The following is a 19,269-nucleotide window of genomic DNA, read 5'->3' on the forward strand; positions in this document are numbered from 1 at the left end:
AACACAAATTTTGTCAAATGTAACTAATTTTTTTTTTTTTAAATAAAATTTGTCAAAACCACATTTTATCTAATTTAAACAATACATTGACAACTTGACAAGCATGAAGGGGGAAAATAATTTAAACAATACAAAATCAAAACGGAAAGCGAAAAAAAAAAAAAAAAACATTTAACAATCAAACACTTTGTGAAATGTGAAAATCAACGTTGAAGAAGTGACTTTTATAAAGGGAAAAAATAAAATAAAATATTAGGTAAAGGAGGGAATAATAGTTCAACTTTTGACTTGACCTTGATACAATATTGTTTGAGTTAAATTATGCCACATCATTGGATTTTATCATCCACTCGTGGAGGAAGATAGTGGAGTGAAAAATATGTCCATTTTGTTTTGTTTAGGGATCTTGAATTGCTACCTTTTACGGGGTTTTGCAGACAAACTTTCATCTTTTAATTTGTGCAATTGTAGCATTGTCAATTTTGTGCGTCTTTAAACTTTTGGGAAACACTACACGTCTAGAAGTTAAGGATATACTCCCTATATCTTTAATTATTTATGATATTTGTATTTGATATCGTCTCTAAATAATGGTATGTGTCTATCATTTTGATATTAAAAAATAAGATAAATATTTAATTTTCACTAAAAAATACTTTTGACCTCACCATCTTATATGTTAATAACTTAATTCAATTAAAAAATTTACAAGGTAAATTAAAAGATGGGCTTGGGGCCAAAGAATTAAGGACGGAAGGATTGAATACTCTGTAATAGCGATTATTAAACAGTAACGTAGTAACGTGTTTATGTGCGAATATTACTTTTTAATTTTCTTTTAATTATAACCTTTCTTTCTCAATGCTTGTGATATTTGACTTCTCATATTATTCATGAATAATTTTAAGCTTATTCAATAACTAATGACTCCTATATCTTGTAATACATTGCCAAATTCATTTTTAAACCTTATGATGTACATTTGACCTCGATATCTTTAGTTATATGTTAACAAACATTATAAAAAGTTAATATTATAAAACAACACAATAAGATGCATTCAACAATATCTCGCTTTTTTTTTTTTTTTTTTAACAAGCAATATCTTTTTTTTTTTTGATGTATTAATGAGAATTTTTGGTTTTAATGCTTGACCACATAATTAAACACTGTATTATAAGAGGGAATATAAAATTAAATGTCAACAATATTAATTTAGCTATTGTAATGATGATCTCAATACATCATCTATAGCATCAACTCTATCAATTTCTTTTCTACTCCCTCAATTAATCTTTAAGTGCTCCATTTGACCATTTGGACTTAGGTTTTTACACTGTTATCCCGGGTCACATGACCATTGTTAGTGATTTATACATAATAATAAAGAATATAGTTTTGTGAATACTTTTAAGAATGGTCTCAAAGAATATTCTTAATTGTTATAGTTTACACTTATTGAAAACTAAAGATATATATTAATAGGCAAAAAATTCTATTAACAGACCATCTCAACAAAATCTTAAGTTGAAGGTTGAGGCCCAAGTATATGTTTTATAATTTATCACAACCCCTCACATGAATGTATCTCATAAAGCATTCTCTTCTTCTCTTTCTTACATGGTATCAAGAGTCTGTGTGACCCAAGTCACAAATCTCATCCACCCCCCACTTTCAAGTGGAATAATATTTTGTGTTGGGTATGAGGGGGCTCATGCTGCATCCACACTTCTAACCTAAATGGCTCTTATGTGAAGGGGTGTGATCGAGTATATTAACCGACCCTGGGCTTCAACCATCAACTTAACCTTTTGGTTGAGTTGGTCCACTAGAGGTGGGCATGCGTCGTACTGGCCCACGGGCAACACGAACACGACACGGTGGTGGCACGACCCTGCACCGTGATCGAGGAATGGGTCGTGGGCTGTGCCGTGAACACAATTTTTAAAAATCGACATGAACATGGCACGGGCACGGTGGGCGGCACAGTTGTTTGGCTCGCAGGTCAGCCCGCCAACACGGCACGGCCCGTGCAAACGACTATTTTTCCACTACTTCCAACAACCATAAACAGCTATATTCCATCCATATTAATGGCTACAATTCCAACGGCCGCTTTAACGGCTAATTCATCGAATTTCCTTTCAATACTTCACTTCTTCATCCATTATTTTCCACAATTCATCAACTCATCTATTCTCAAATCTCTTATTCTCTACTTCTCTTATTTTCTAATTCCTACTCTCTTATAATCTCTACTTCTCAAAAAAAAAAAAAAATGTCTCATATAATCTTTAATTCTCTAATTTTATCAAATATAAAAATTAATAAAAACAATTATAAGTTCGGGAAATTAATTAGCTTAGTGGAAGGTAATCGAAGCGCAGTTGTAAGGTCTAACTCATCTTTGTTGTTGTTATATTAATGTATTAATATTATTATTATTGTTGTTGTTATTGTTATAATTATTGTTATTATTAGTTATAATCATTGTTATACTTATTGTTATAATTTTGTCATTGTCACTATTATTATTGTTACTGTAAACACCTAATTGTGTCACCCCAAAAACAAACCCAATGATGTGTACTTTTCACGTCATTGATTATCGAGCAAGATGAAATATTGAAGAGTCTCGTAAATTTTCCCTTTTTAAAAATGTTTTAATTCAAAATAATTCATTTCGTATTTCCTAATAAATCATTCATTTCGTGTCCTACTTATGAAAAAACGTCCAATCCAAATTATTTTGGTATATAATATGGGTCCAATAATTTTTTAGATGGATGAGGATCGAAAATATCTTTCCAACGATGTATTATAAGCTCAATTCCGAGTTATAACGAGGAAGTTATGGCTAAAATACTAAACTGGACCCAAACTGACCCTTAAATGTGGACCCAATAATCATGTGGAGGGTCCATTAATATTAATTAGAAGCTTCTATAATTTTGTAAATGATCTTAATTATCCTTTTTCAAAAGATAAGGTTAAAGGGTTTGAAATTGAATAAAGCTCCTCTTTTTAAAAGTCCTAATTCTATTTGAATTTAAAGATGTTCCAAGATATTCAGATATGTTTTCCGATCCTCATAATTTTTATTCAAATCTTAGACAGCTGGATAGCCCTTGAAATTATAGTTCCAATGATATATTATAATATTAATTCCGAGCTATAACGAAAAAGATATGAAAGATAGAAACTCTATTCAAAACTAACACCATTCCACTATTTCGGCCATATCTTTTATTCTACAAAATATTTTAACCTGATTCCAATTGGGTTGAAAATTATAATTCAAGATCTTTCCAAATACATATTATTTTCTTTATTTCGAATTTTGGATCAAAAGATATGATATAAACAAAATCCGCAAAAAAATGTTTTTTATCGCGCCACCATAAAAGGAGTTTTATTCCGATTCAACTTCTGACTCTTTTCTGATCGTTTTTCAGTCGTTTTCTCTATAAATAGGGACGAATTTCTCTGTTTTCTATCTCCAACATCATCATCTCTTCTCTCTATAAGCTTTATTCTTTTTCTATGCCTAGCCTAAACACATTAAATACATCTTTTTTATTCTTCTTTGATTTGATTACCATTCCTTATTCACGCGATTTAAATACACCTAGACAAGCTCAAAGTTACCTTAGACCTTGACGTGAAAGATTGATAGTTTTGAGGGTTTGGTCTCAAATCTATATTTTAATTAATATTATTTTGATTGTTTGATTTAATATTTTCCTTGAATTTACTAACGTGTATATTAATTTAATAGAAAGAAGTAAGAGGCTTCAAAGTAAATAATTAGATTAATTCTTCCTATTCCTTTGATATAGAAACCATGCTTAGAATATTATTTTAATTCCTAGTATCATGTTAAGATGCTTTTATTGTTTCCTAGGATTATGTTAGGATGTCATATTGATTTCTAATATCATGTTAGGACTAAATCTTTGATTTCTATTATTTAGTGACATGCTACGATTTGTTATTAATCATGTTAGTATCATGCCTAGGATCTTGCTAAAATTATGCGTTAAGGATATTATGTTGATAATGATTAGTTGTGTCAATATTATTATGTTGCTTGATATTATTATTGTTATTGCTTATCACGCCCTCTCTTGCAGGATAAAAGAGAATTTGTACATGAAATCACGCTTAATAAGATAATTGATAATTTGAATTAGGCTAATATGATTTTAATTCAAGTGATCGCTAATAATAAATTTATTTGTGCATTAATAATCAACCAACGTAGATTAAAAATGCTTATGATTACTATAATGATTGTATGTTAATTGGAAAGCGCACATGAGTATGAGAAGAACAAAGTAAAGACCTATTTAAGGTAGGTTCAAAGTCTTTTAGGTTGGATTCGTACCATCATCCCCAAATATCCAGTCATGGTTCAGGACAACTATAGAGATAGCGATCTCTGTGATCATGAATGTGGTGTGACCTTCACCTCGTGGATGGTATACAAGTTCCTAAAACTTGTTCGCGACTATTTTGCTCTAACTTCTTTCTGTTTGTACGCCGCCATGCTTAAATGCATGATTACAGTAGGGCTCAAAGTTGGGTGACTTGAAATATTCCCTACAGTTACTATTGTTGTTATTATTATTGTTATTATTATTTGCATTATAATTCTTATTTATAATTTTTATTATTTTTTTTAATTATTATTACTGTTGATATTATTATTGTTATTATTATTAATCATGGCATCAAACCTAAACCCCTCTTCCTCCTCTAGGTTAGCCAAGTCAAAATGTATTAGTACTAGTCGGGAATCACCAAATCCAAATTTCTTAATGCCCTCCCTTAACATGCCCATTCTGGAACACTTCCACCCCCTTCTTCCATCCCTAAACCATGGGAGGATTTAAACAATTTGACAATATGTCTAATTCGGGATTTCAACTAAATCAATTATCACCTCATTTATACGGGTCACAACATGATTTTTCTTATCAAACTACCCAAGGTAGCCAAACAAATATCACTGGGTCAAGTGAACAATCCACCCAAATTTCGAACATCCAAATTCCATACACATTAGAATGGTGTACCGAAGAGGAACTTGCCAATACCAACTGAAAGAGTAATGTTTGGGGATATTTTCAATTAAGTAGAGATGGAACCAAAACCAAGTGTAAGACATGTAACAAAATTTTCTCCGCCGAAACCAAGGGAGGGACGAGCCACCTTATTAGATCGACATGTAAAAAAATGTGGTGGTTCATCTAGTGATCCAACTCAACCCAAAATTTTCTCAATTCCATCCACATAGCTTCACTTACAATTATGAGAGAGATAGTGATGAACTTGGGAGAATGTTAGTACATGCCAAACACCTTTTTCTTTTTGCCGAAAATGATCCCATTAACAATTAGATTAACCGAGCACTACAACCCCAACACACAAAAAAAAAAAAAAAAAACAAACAAACAAAAAAAAAAAAAAACAAAAAATCTCTAAAAAAACCTGTCCGTTCGGCTGCCATGAAATCTTTTCAAGAGTATAATAAAGCAAAAGTAACAGTGCAAAACCATTGCCTTATATAAAAAATGTGTTTCCTTGTAGCTAAGGCAACACATATGAGGCGTAGTATATGCCCCCGTTGTCTATTCATAAAGCAACACATTTTTATTCAAAGGCAACAATTTTAAAAGCCAAGGTAAAATGATACATAAGGAGACAATTCCAAAATGTTTCCATCTAAGGAGAAAATTCAAAAATATTTCTAAATGTTGCCACTCCCAAGCATTTAGTAGTTGATAGTGCTCGAACTTGTGACCTGTCACAAGGTGAGAGAGAGAGAGAGACACACACACACATATTGTTATCTTTCCATGCAACAATTATTATGTTTGTTGTCTTAGACAAGAAAAAGGTAACACTTTAAGTGATTGTTGCCTTATATAGTCTAGAGCAACACTTTTTTTTTTTTTCTGTTACTTTAGTTCAAGGTAACGAATAATTATTGTTGCGTTAGATTATTAAGAGTAACATTTCTGTAAGTGTTGCAATCTTAAGTGTTGCCTATTCTCATTTTTTGTAGTATGTACAAATTGAAGTTATATAATGAATTCAGAAATCTTTCTTATAGAGTTACTTTGACCTAATGCATGGGATAGTGGTTATGGATATCATTATTTGTGTGTGACTTGTCATTGGTTGGATACTAATTGGTTATTACAAAAACGCATTATCCATTTTAATTAAAATGCTTGAATACCCCCACACACCAGTGTTAATACTATTTATCATCAGTTAAAGCAAGCTATTGATACATATAATCTTAGGCCCAAAATCATGTCTATGACTTTTGACAATGCAACTTCTATGACATTTTTTAATGCAAAGTTAGTTAAAGCACAATTGACCAATGTAATATTAGATGGAGATGCACTTCATATTAGATTCTTTTGTCATGTTCTTAACTTGTGTGTGAAGGATGGAATACAAGAAATTGGTCTATTTTATCACAAAATTAGAAATGCTATTATGTATATTAACAACACTAACATGAGATTTCAGGAATAGAAAGCTTTTTGCAGGCAACAAAGGATAAAGATTATTAAAAAGATATACGCAGATTTTACAATTATTATATAGTATGACACATTTTTTTTCTTTTGTTTAAAATCCTTGTGTCCATTCTTTTCTTAGCAATGCATGTTTACTTGCATAACTTTTCGCTGAACACTGATCACAACACGATTGTGATGGATATCTTCCATCTATGGAGGAAAAATGACATAAATATTACACTACTTTTCCTATGATTTATATTTTTATTTCTATATTAGATCCAAGACAAAAGTATGATGACAAATTTTTATTAATTGATATTTATTTTCAATGCATTAATTTTGAAAATGATGTTGAATTTTATAAAACTAATGTGACCAATCATTGTTTTTTGCCTTATATAGAGTTTATGAATCTCTATATATATATGGAACCGTATCTCGATTCTCTCCTTCTCAATCATCCAAAAACGTAAGTATAAGGGCCAAAGGTTTATTTGCACAAACAACTAACATGATGTCAAGTTTTCAGGTAGTGATTCATCATCTAGGTGAACACAAAGCGATGTTTTGGAGTTAAAACGTACTTAAGTTACAACTTCATCAAAGGAATATATGACGAAGAGAAGTACGGCCTCGACATCCTTGATTGGTGGAAAACACAACGCAAGAAACATCCAATTTTGGCAGCAATGGCATGTGATATTTTTGCTATCCAAGTCTCCTTTGTTGCTCCGAAAGAGCTTTTAGTGCGTCAGGAAGGGTTTAAGACGATATAAGGACAAGACTAAAACCCAAAACACTTGAAATGTGTGATTGTTTCAAGGATTGGTTGGATGCCAAAACTCACTGCCAAGATCGTACTTATGCAGAAAACGACGACGATGAACATCGGGTTCTACTAGTTCTCAATCAATTCAATTGGTCGATGAACTTAAACAAGAAGAAGAAGACGAAGATGAAGAAGAATAAGAAGAATAATTAAATTATTACATACTATTAATCATAGTTAATTTTTGTATGATCGAACCTTGTATAATACAATAAGCTATAAAGTTAAGTTATTCATCAATTATTTTATGATTTTTATGATTATAAACTATTGTATTATTGATTTATCGTACTGGCGTATAATAAAATAAGTTTATACATCTAATTTTGGCCTCCTGTCCGCCCCGACAGGAAGTGCAATGACGATAAATAAAACCATCTTCATGTTAGATTAAAGTGAAGAATGCTTATGGATAACTGGTTAAGCCACAAAACACAAAAGACTAGCCCAAATTAAAAGTAAAAGCCAAAACAAAGGTTCAATTAACTAAACCCGATCATAATTAGGTTTAAGCCCGTGCGTAAAACCTAATAACGACGGATTTAGGGGCGCCTAGGTTAAATCTTAGTGTTGCCGCAGAAAAAGCCGCGCGCATCTCAAACAGTCACGCTGGGCTGCCGCGCGCAACTAATTTAGTTGCGCTGCGGAAGGTTCAGAATTATACGAAAAATATAAAATCGAATCATACCATAAAGCCGCACGCAAGACAATGAGTTGCGCTGCCCATAACAGTGCAACTCAATCACTTGCGCTGGGATGCCGCGCGCAACTTATCCTGTTGCGCGCGACACCTGCTGCGGCAGAATGCTCGAAACCCTAAACCTAATCATTCCATATAAATACGAGTTTAAACCGAGGCTTAAACAGACAGAAATTAACCTAAAACTCTGGTGAAATACTTGTGAACTTGTGCAACCTAGCCCCTCTTGTCCTAAACACTCACCCTTTTGATATTTTGTTACTACGGTGGAGGTTCCCCAACAAGGAGTCCATAAGTGTTCTAAACGGAGATCTAGCAAAGAGAAGTGATAAATTCCCGAGCGCTTAGTTAAATCACATTTATTTTCTTTGTTTAAAAGGACTTTAATTAATTAATTAATTAGTGTTGTTTGATCACCTTTAAAATAATTAATTAATCAATTCCACATAGTATCTTGCGTTAAATAAAGATTAGAATTGAATTAAGTAATTGTTGGTTGATCACTTAAGCCAAGGCGAATATTGTTTATTTTCTTGTCCTTTTCACGAATTTGATCAAATAAGAATAACGACAATACGATGTAATTTCTACGTGAATTAATGCTTGTAAATAAAATCAACTAACATAGTTTTAGGTATCGCGTTGCATATATTGTTTGGTGATGAAATTTTAAAAAAGGAAGAGCTAGTAGAGGCCGCACTAGGGCTAGGATAACGATTCCCCTCTAAAAGGAACGTTATTTTAGTACCCTCGCTCCCAAAGTCATTTCTGGTTTATAGACCAATTTGGGCATGGGTAAACTTATGATTCGTGCTAATTATTCCATGAACTCCACATGGAAGAAAGGCATGAACGAGGTTTATGAGTTTTTCCTAAAATTCATTGGCGACTCCTACTTGTTTCCTACAAAAAGGCGTAATGATAGAATCAATTCTAATTCAAGGTCCCCCCAAAAGTCAGGAATTCAAATCCTACTACACCCTAACAAGTGTAAAGTCCTAGGCTTTTATGTGGCCATGGGCATTTAAGGAGAGTACCCCTTAAGATGGGATCACCCTCCTTACAATAAGCTATTCATCAATTTTTGTGTTATCGCGCTCATAAATTTTTTTAATTATATGCATTGTTACTTTTTGCTAAATAAAATATGTATAATTAAAAAAAATGAACTTAATTTTAATAAATTAATAATAAAAATAACATAAATAATAATAAAGAGTAACATAACTTTAATAATAAAAAGAACAAAAATAATATAATAATATAAAAACATAAACATAAATTAATAAAATTATTTAAATATACTCATTTAAAAGTTGTTCAAAAAAAATTATATATTGATTTTTAAAAAATGAAAAATTCGGGGTGGATCGTTACCCGGCACGGCACGGGGAATCCAGGCACATGGGTCGTGCCGTGACGTGGGCTGGGGTATGCTAAATGGTGGCCCGACACGTGGGTCATGTCGTGCCGTGGGTTGGGGTGTGCCAAATGGTGGCCAGACATGGCAAGACCCGCCAATTTGCAGGCACGACACTGCCCGACACGAGTCACGACCCGACATGGCCTGTGGTAGCCCGACACGACACGCTGCCCACCTTTATGGTCCACTAACATGGTATCCCAACTATCGATCTAAATTTTTTAGGGAGTTTTTTTTAAGCTATGCTCTTAAAGTTGTTGTGTTTCGAAGGTGTTCCTAGACTTTTTAAAAATTACAAGTTGTTGATAAATCACATTTATAAAGGATTTATAGGCAAGTTTATGCTAGTTTTTTAGTTGTTTTTTTGGGTCTTGTCGCTTTTCAGGCTGTATATGCATAAGTTGTTTATGTTGTACTCTATTACGCTCTGTTTGTGTTTTTTTTTAATGTTTAAGGTGATTTCATAGTCATTTGGATGGTTTCAAAGCGTTTGGAGTTGCTTTTGATGATATTCAGATGGAAGCCGATGAATTGAGTTTATAAATCTAAGGTCCCATGGTCGTGGATGTTGATTTTGATTATTATATGCATGAGGAATGAAAGTATCTTTCACATGGGTCGCTATGCATCTTTCAGACATGAATTTGAGTTTAAAACGAAAAAAAAACGATGGTTTACAAAGTATGAAAAATGACTTTTTCTCAGTCTTTTTATTATAACTTAAGATTTACATATCGGATTGAAGGGATTCAAATTATGTTAGAAACTAGACTTGAATATCTTTCCAACGATAGGTCACATGCCCCTATACGCTTCCTGAAACTCAAGATATAACTCTTGAATGACAACCCTTGGAACCAGGGGGCGAGCTGCGGGCGCACCTCAATACTCCTAGCCAACGAGCAGCTTCTGCTTGGCCCGGTGGATACCCAGCAGCTGCTGGTTTCCACGCCCAGCAACAGGCTTGTCTTCGAGCCTTGTATTTTGGTCGTTGCAATAACCTTCTTCAGCTAAGACTCCTTTAAATCGACGACTAATTGTTATATTACTTATGTAATTGCTATTTTTCTTTTTTTATTTAATAATTATTATCTTGGATTAGTTTTAGGATAATATAAATACTTAAGGGATATTATTTTTTTCCTTATGGTATTTTTTGCCTTTTATTGATATACGTTCATTGCAGTTTTCTCTTCAACCCTAGTTTATCATGGCATCTCCATAGATTCTTCCATGGATGAGTCTTGGGTTTATTATTTTATTTCATTGAGGTCTTTTTATTTCTATTTATTTCTTTCAATTATGCTTTATTTGTTAGATATAGGTTTAATTATTTATTTCATGTTAGAGTAGTTTATTTTTTGGGTTTAGGAATCCATGTTTATATTTTGCTTATTGATTTCTCTAATTGATAGTGTTTTTATTGTTAATCTTACCTGATCAATTATTTGATTAATTATTGTTTATAAGAGTGTGAATCGAAAGATCTTACTTTTAGAGACTTGCCTACACAATTAGGAAGAATATTAGCGACCGCACTATATATGTTGAATTAAGAGCATTTAGATCCAGTCGTAGGCTTAGAAATTGTTTTAGATAATTGATTAATTGAATTGTTTTTTATATTTGATAGATTTTTAACTATAAACATGGCGGTGAACCATAACTCTATGTCTTTTTTTTTATTCTAGTTTAGACGTACTACCTTTCAACCCTAATTTCGTGACTTTGTTTACTTTGTCCAATCCTTAGAAGTTAGATTGAATAGTCATCTCTCTGTAGATTTGAACCTACTTACCCTACTACATTGTTAATTAGATTTGTTAGGAATTTATTTTTGAAAGGTGTACGATAACCTATTGAAGGATTTATGTCTTCGTCATGTGAAATTACTAGATATATAAATGGGTTAAATTATGGAGATAAGTAAGTTCGTACATTTGGGTCGTTGTTATATCATAGCTAGAGGTACTAACGATCTTTGGGCTAGTAAAATAAGCCAAAACCCAATTGAACAGATCCTATAAGGTCACACAAAGGGCCTAGATCGAGCAAGAGAGGACAAGGCCCCTGATGTGCCTCATCCCCTAGTATGGCCGGCCATATGGAGTGGTATGGAGGGTTTTGGGCTTTGTGACTTAGTCTAATTATAATAGGATTATAAATAGACTAAGTGCTTAGGGTTTTCAGCATTGCAATTCAGTGATCAGTTTGAGAAAATCCTAATTAGCAAACATGAGCCCAACCCCTCTCAATCTCCCTCTTTCTCACGACTCTCTCCTCCTCCCTCGACATTAGTTGTGGTGGTTCGTGGTGGTCGGTTAAGTACATTAAAGGTGGTGATCGTGGTTTTTCTCTTTCACTCGACCAATCTAGTATTGGTGGACGGCTCGTTCGAAGCTCGTTGACTAAGTAGAGCAGCAACGCTTGGGGCTCTATTCTCTCCCTGATTTGCCAGTCAATTAGCTTCGTGGAATTCACGCTTCAAAGGTATGATTATGTGTCTTGTATATTGTGCATGCAATCCTTTGGATTAGGTGCTTTATGAATATGATTCATGTTTTTCCGCTTTATAGTACCTATAAAATCCTACACCTATCAGGTTTTCCCTCTAATTAAGGTGTTTAATCAACCACGACACCCTTTAACGTTAACTTTATGTCAGTAATCATATAAAAATGGAAAGTAATAAGAAGCGAATGGAAAAAAAAAACACCAAGAAGAAATGTAGAAAAAATGCTTAATGTTAATCCCCTTATATATTTCTAACCCAATTTAAGTGTGAACTTTCTCTCCAAAGTGGCGTAATTAACTGTTAGCACTGGTACTAACGTTGCGTTAACATTAGAGGGTAAGGTGAATATATAAACAACTTAAATTGGAGAGCACACCTTAAAAACTTAACAATGACGGGGGCGTAGCGTAGAAAAACCCTTCTTTTTTTCTTTTCCCTTCTCACCCTCATCATGTCTCTTGACAACAACTCAAGCATCCTCAATGCAGCTGATCCAACCAAACCCTTCACTATGGTTCACCTACAGGATTCCATCAAGCTCACCTTACCAATTACATTTCCTGGAAGACCTACCTTCAAGGCACGCTGCTAGAATACAACCTCTATAAATAAGTAGATGGCTCATTCCCCTCCCCTTCTGCCTCTATCACCACTGCCGAAGGCACTTTCAAATTAGGTGCATTTTGTCAACCAAAGAAGCACGGGACATCCTTGCCACCACCTATGTCAATCCATCCCGTGGTCACTTCAAACTAATGAAGGACCACCTCGCCAAGATCACTAAGGGAAATCTTAGCATTGCGGAGTATATGCAAGCCATCAAGCAGTGTACGAATCGCCTTGCCTCTATGGGGAAACCTAGGGCTGGCAGTCCCTGACCCGACCTGATAACCCAACCCGAAGTTACTGAGAGAAACCCGAACCGAACCCGACCCGACCCGAACAACCCAAATTCCACCCGATTTGACCAAAATGTCATATATCGTTATAATATTAAGTTTTAAACTATTTTAAGCAAAACCCGAAATTGACCCGAAATCTGACCCGAACCCGACCCGCTGACCCGAATTGCCACTCACGGAAACCCATTGATGTCAAGGATATTATTGATAAAGTAGTTTTTGGCCTTGATTATGATGTTTATAAGCCTGTAATTGATGGAGTTAATGCTAGGGATTCTCCCATTTCTTGCAAAGAGCTCCATGAGAAACTCATCACTACGGAACTTATGGCTACATCGACATTTCCTCCTACTCCTGACAGGCTATAGTCGAATCACCTACTCAAAAGTTATTACTAAGACCACCAACTAAAATAGATAGGAAAATAAGGTCAAATTCATAGGGAAACATCGTTTCGTTATTTCTAATAAATTATTATAATCTAATTTATCAAGAAACAAATAAGGTTGGTTGAATTAATCTAAGGAAACATTCAATAATAAAAAGATTAGGGTCACAGGTTTACCAACAATTAATACTCCGGGAATAAAGCATAACAATCAACAATCAATATTTCATCAGTTAACATGATTAACAAGCCCTCAAAATTTATTAATCAACATAGATCTAACATGCTATCGCTATTTACTAGATCTAAATTCCTATTGAAAATAGCCTTTAATATTAAATTAATATCCGCTCAATTCATTAATTCAATATTGCTATACTTTTACAACTAGGTCACAATTGCTCGATTCATAATCCAATTGTAAAGAATTAAAACAATTCAATAAGAAATTATCGTGCAATATTAACAATCAACCAAAACAATTAATCCCTTCATATTAATTATGGATCACCAAGAACCCTAAAATTAAACTACTCATACATAATTAAATTTGAAATAATCGAAGAAATTAAAGAAAACATAATTAAAAGCAATAATAATAAATTAAATATGAAAACAATAATAAAAACACTTTAACGAAAACTGTTAAATTGTGACTCAAAATCTAGTAGGGATGACTTTGAACGCTTATATCTCTCAAAATACAACTGATTTTGAGGTGATTCAAGTAGGATTTGATAGTTTGGTTCAAGAGCTTTCCAACGATAGGTCATATGCCAAATTCCGATAAGAAACGAGAAAGTTATGACCGTTTTACGAAAACCTAACGAAGCTGGAAATTTGCAACGAGGCTGCGAGCTATAGCTCTATGCGAGTAAGCTATAGCTCGGCCCTATGAGGACTTGCAGCAGGCATGAGCTAGCTGCCGAGCTATAGCTCAGTAGTTTGGTTATTCTAGGATAATTGATGGAATATTTCCTAAAATTATGTATTTTCTATGACGGCTATTTGAGTATACTTGGGGAACAATCTTAGCGTTTTATTAGGGTTTCCTTGTGTTATAAAAGGACCCTTTAGTCGATCAATTAGATCATACCTTTTTTTGAGCCATTAGATTTAAGACTCCTTGTATTATTCTCTCGTTCTTTCTCCATTATAGCGAAGAAGCTCTCGAATCCACCACCTGTGGATGTAGGTCTATTTTGACCGAACCACGTAAATCCTTGTGTTCTTTATATCTTCTTTATTGTTTTTCTCAATTCTTAATTCTCATTGATTTGTTCCGCATTAATCAAACACAATTACACCTTTATTTCCTGTAAAAAAAAATAATAATCAAACTAATAATAACAAAGAAAAAGTCAACTTTAACTAAAATCTAAAACTAATTAACACTAATACGAATGTAAAACAAAACAAAACTAAGACTAAAACTACTAAAGCTTACGTGACAAAGCCAAACCTCCTACGAGTATTTAAAAGAGTCAGGATTATAATCCTAATCAACCTACAATTACTTATTGTCTCCAAAATGCTACGTACTACGGAAAAAGGTAGTGGTACACTTGGTGTACAAGAACACCAATAAAATGTTGTCAACTCAGTCAAGATAGAGGAATTTTAAAGAACTAGAAATAGAGGAAAGTTATGCATTTAGTAATGCATAACATTGATTAAAATATTATAAAAACACATGGTAGAGTGAGAAAAGAGGAGAGAGATAGGAAGAGAGAGGCATGTAGGTGGACCACATCTATTTTTTGGTCGGATTGTATCACATGATGGGGGACCACATGCTGATTGTTCCACTGAAAGTTTATATAGTACCATTGAATCCTCAATGGTACTATTTAAGCATAAATTTAGTACAACTGAATGCATATATAATACCATTATGTGCACATATAGTATCACTGTATATTCAATGGTACCATTTGATCATCCAATGATATCAGAATATTTATTCGTTTGTACATATGCATAATTACATGAATACCCTTTGTTATGCATTTCTAAATGCCTAACAATCCTCCCTTAAGGAATTTTAAATTGAGGAAAGTTAGACATTTATAAATGAATAACATTGATAAAAATATTATTAAAACACGTGATAGAGAGAAAAGAGGAGAGAGATAGGAAGAGAGAGGTTTGCAGGTGGACCCCACCTATTTTTTGGTCGGATTGTATCACGTGATGGGGGACCACATGTTGATTGTTCTATTAAAAGTTCATATGGTACCATTGAATCCTCAGTAGTACTATTTATGCATAAATTTTGTACAACTGAATGCATATATAATACCATTATGTGTATATATAGTATCACTGTATATTCAGTGGTATCATTTGATCATCCAATGATACCAGAATATGCATTCGTTTGTACATATTTATAATTACATAAAATACCCCTTGTTATGCATTTGTAAATGCCTAACTTTCCTCCATTTCTAGTTCCTCGTCAAGATAAGAGGGAAAAGAAAAAAAAGGTGACCCCTTCAAAATAAGACTCCCTTTCAACCAATAGGGAGCATGGTGTACAAGATATTTTTTGTACGCTAAGTATACCCCCAACCAAACCAAACACTCCCAACTAACAAGCAATGAGGTTCAGCGGAGCAAAAACTACTACGTGTGCTCGATCGGCCCAACCCTTGCCCAATCGAGGTCGACCATTTAAGCGTCTTCGAGCAGTTGTTGTTAGCTGGACTTGAGACCAACCAAAGTTTGTTGGTCCCTCATTCATTAATATACATTTAGGGTCTGTTTTATATATTGAATTGAACTGAACTGAACAAATTGGAGTTGAACTTAACTGAATTGAATTAAACTGAACTGAATATTTTATGAGGGAAGGAAATTAGGAACTGAATTGAACTGAACTAATTAAATCTGAAAGAATTGAACTGAACTGAATTGAAATTAAGCTAAATAGAACATACCTTTACTATAACAAAAGTCAACAATTTCTAACTAAACATATTTTAAAATAATTTTGAAATTTATAATAAAATGTTCATTATCATGGCAATATAATAAATGTTCATTCTTATAAAATAAATATTCAATTTCATGTAGTATGATTTTCATTCTTATAAAATAAATGTTCATTTTTTTTTCTTTTTTAATAAATACAAATTTTGTATTTGTTTAGTTCTATTAAATGTACGTTTAATAGTAAGGATGTTCAATTAACATTAGCATTAATAATGTTAGACATTAGCATTTTGTTCATTATTAAAAAAAACATATTGTTGATTTTATTTAACTGATATTAAATCATATAGTTCTAATTTAGCAAGATATTCATTAAGAGAATCAAACAAATCAAGATATTTTACTTGAAGCTTAAACTAATGTTGTTGAATAAGCAAGAAAATGATATTTTCATTTTTATTTATAGTTGAAACGGTCAGTTTTATAACATTAGATGTACAATCTTTTTTTCGGTTTCATAATCTCTTTATTTATTCTTATATTATAAATGTTCATTTTTATATAATGAAATATTCAATTACTAAATGTTCATTTTTTTCTCGTAATTGTTCATTTTTTTTTAATTTATGTTCATTTTCGTAGCGCAAGACCAACCAGCTATGGTTGGTCGTGAGACCAACTAAAAATGTGTAGTCTTTGAGTCTGATTTAATTGCTGGGCTCTTCTCCTTTGGGCCTTCGATTTGGGTCTTTTATTTTAATCGGTAGCTCGTAGAGTTAAGCCTTGTTCTTTTGAGCTGCTCTACTCTGCCCTGTCCTGCTCTACTCTACTTAAATATAATAATTAATATTATTATTAATATTATTAATATTTCATAAAAATAAAAATAAAATTATTAATATTTATTAATAATAAATAATATTTGTAGATGATAATAATTAATTATTATTATTATTATTTCATAAAAATAAAATAAAAATTATTATATCATAAAAATAAAATAAAAATTATTATATTTATTAATAATAACTAGTATTTATAGATAATAATAATAATAATAATAATAATAATAATAATAATAATAATAATAATAATAATAATAAGTAGTAGTAGTAGTAGTAGTAGTAGTAGGAGGAGGAGGAGGAGGAGGAGGAGGAGGAGGTAGTAGTAGTAGGTAGTAGGTAGTACTAGTAGTAGTAGTAGTAGTACTGTAGTAGTATTGATGATGAAATTTACTCTACTCTGCTTTGTTGAAATCTGCTCTGCCTAAAAGCTCAAAAGAACAAGTCATTTTTCTTTTTGCAAAACTGAGCATTTACTTACCAAGCTAAATTACTTTAATTGGCCCGGGGATTTAAATACTCATCATACGATCATCTATAATATTTTCATAGTGGCTCAATAAGATCGAAAATTATCGCAATTTTGCAAATTCCTACAAAATAATACCAACTCTACAAAAACACTAGAAGACGCATAATGGTAATAAAAATAGCTTATAGAGCTCAATTAAGCATAGTTATGACCATGGAATGAGGAATCAATTAACCTATACTAAAAGCAAATCTAAAATGACACTTGTCATGATGTCATTAATAATTTTTCCGCCTTTTTTTCTTTCTGTTTTTTTTTTGCTAAATGTTAATGACTTCCATTTTATAACCAACCATAATACTTATTTCTATTTTGATAACATAATTAATCTAATCATACTCAATTAATTTTTTTTTTTACATATATTATATATACTAGGTGTCTTTTAGTTACAAATATACTAACATAGATATTAAAAAAAAAGGTATTAAAATATATCATTATCTAAGATTATTATAATATCATCAATTTTTTTTCCTCCAACTTTTATCAGTAGACAATAAAATTATTTTAATTAAAAATAGAAAAATCATTTTGGTAGCAAACTTTGTATAAATCTTAATATTTTACATAACGTTTATAAGAACAACTGAACAAAATCATTTTATAAGATTATACTCCCTCCGTTTTTTATAAGCTAGAGTTGAATTTGCACATTTATCGAGACACAACTTTGACCATCAATATCTTTAATTAGAGATTATTAAAAATTATGATATTTTTTTTTGTATAAAAGAAGACATTATGACAAATCCAACTATATGATCATATTTATATATTGTATATTGGTTAAAAAAAAAATTAAGTCAACGATGACATATGAATATATAGTGTAAAATTCAAACTCTTGATTAAATTATTGAAAAAAAAAGAGAGAGAGAAAGTGAGTACATAACATACATTGAAAAATTCAATCTAATTATTCTACGCATTTATGCAATGTGATTATTAAAATTAAAATAAAACCCCCTACTACTCACTAAATATATATTTCTAAAAAGTTGATTACGGAATACTAATCATTCTAAAGTAATATAAAATCAACTAAAATTTTATATTATGCCAGTCAAAATGTGTCAACAAAATAAAAACAAATGTATATGAATTCGTATACACGGGTACTAACCTAAGCTAATATTTTCATTTTCTTATATAAAACCTTATAGTTTCTAAATTTCTATTTCTACTCCCTCTGTTACATATTACTCGCAACAAAGGAGTATTATTTGTTGAATAATACCCCTTTGTTGCGAGTAATATGTAACAGAGGGGGTATATATTTTTATAAAATTTAATTACATAACCTTTACGCACGTATTTGGTATTGGTATAATATTCAAGTTATTTTGTTACAAATATGTTTTTTGGATAAATTATTGTTGAATTAACAACATTCTTTGTAATTTTTGTTGTAAAATTTAATTATGACTGTGCATGGCACGGGACTTATCCTAGTAAAGATATATATATCTAAAACCCTTTTAATAAACATGTGAACTGCTGCTACTGTTCCTTATGAACAGTATCCGCTAATGAATAGTGCGCTTCCTCTTTTGCCATTGGATTTATGTTCAACTTTGGGTTCTGTTGGGCTGTTATTGTGGGCTTTTTATTTTTGATGGGCTGTTTTGTTGATGGGTTCTATTTCGCCTCCTC

This window comes from Chenopodium album, chromosome 3, assembly GCF_948465745.1.
Source record: "Chenopodium album chromosome 3, dcCheAlbu1.1, whole genome shotgun sequence".
Lineage (NCBI taxonomy): Eukaryota > Viridiplantae > Streptophyta > Magnoliopsida > Caryophyllales > Amaranthaceae > Chenopodium > Chenopodium album.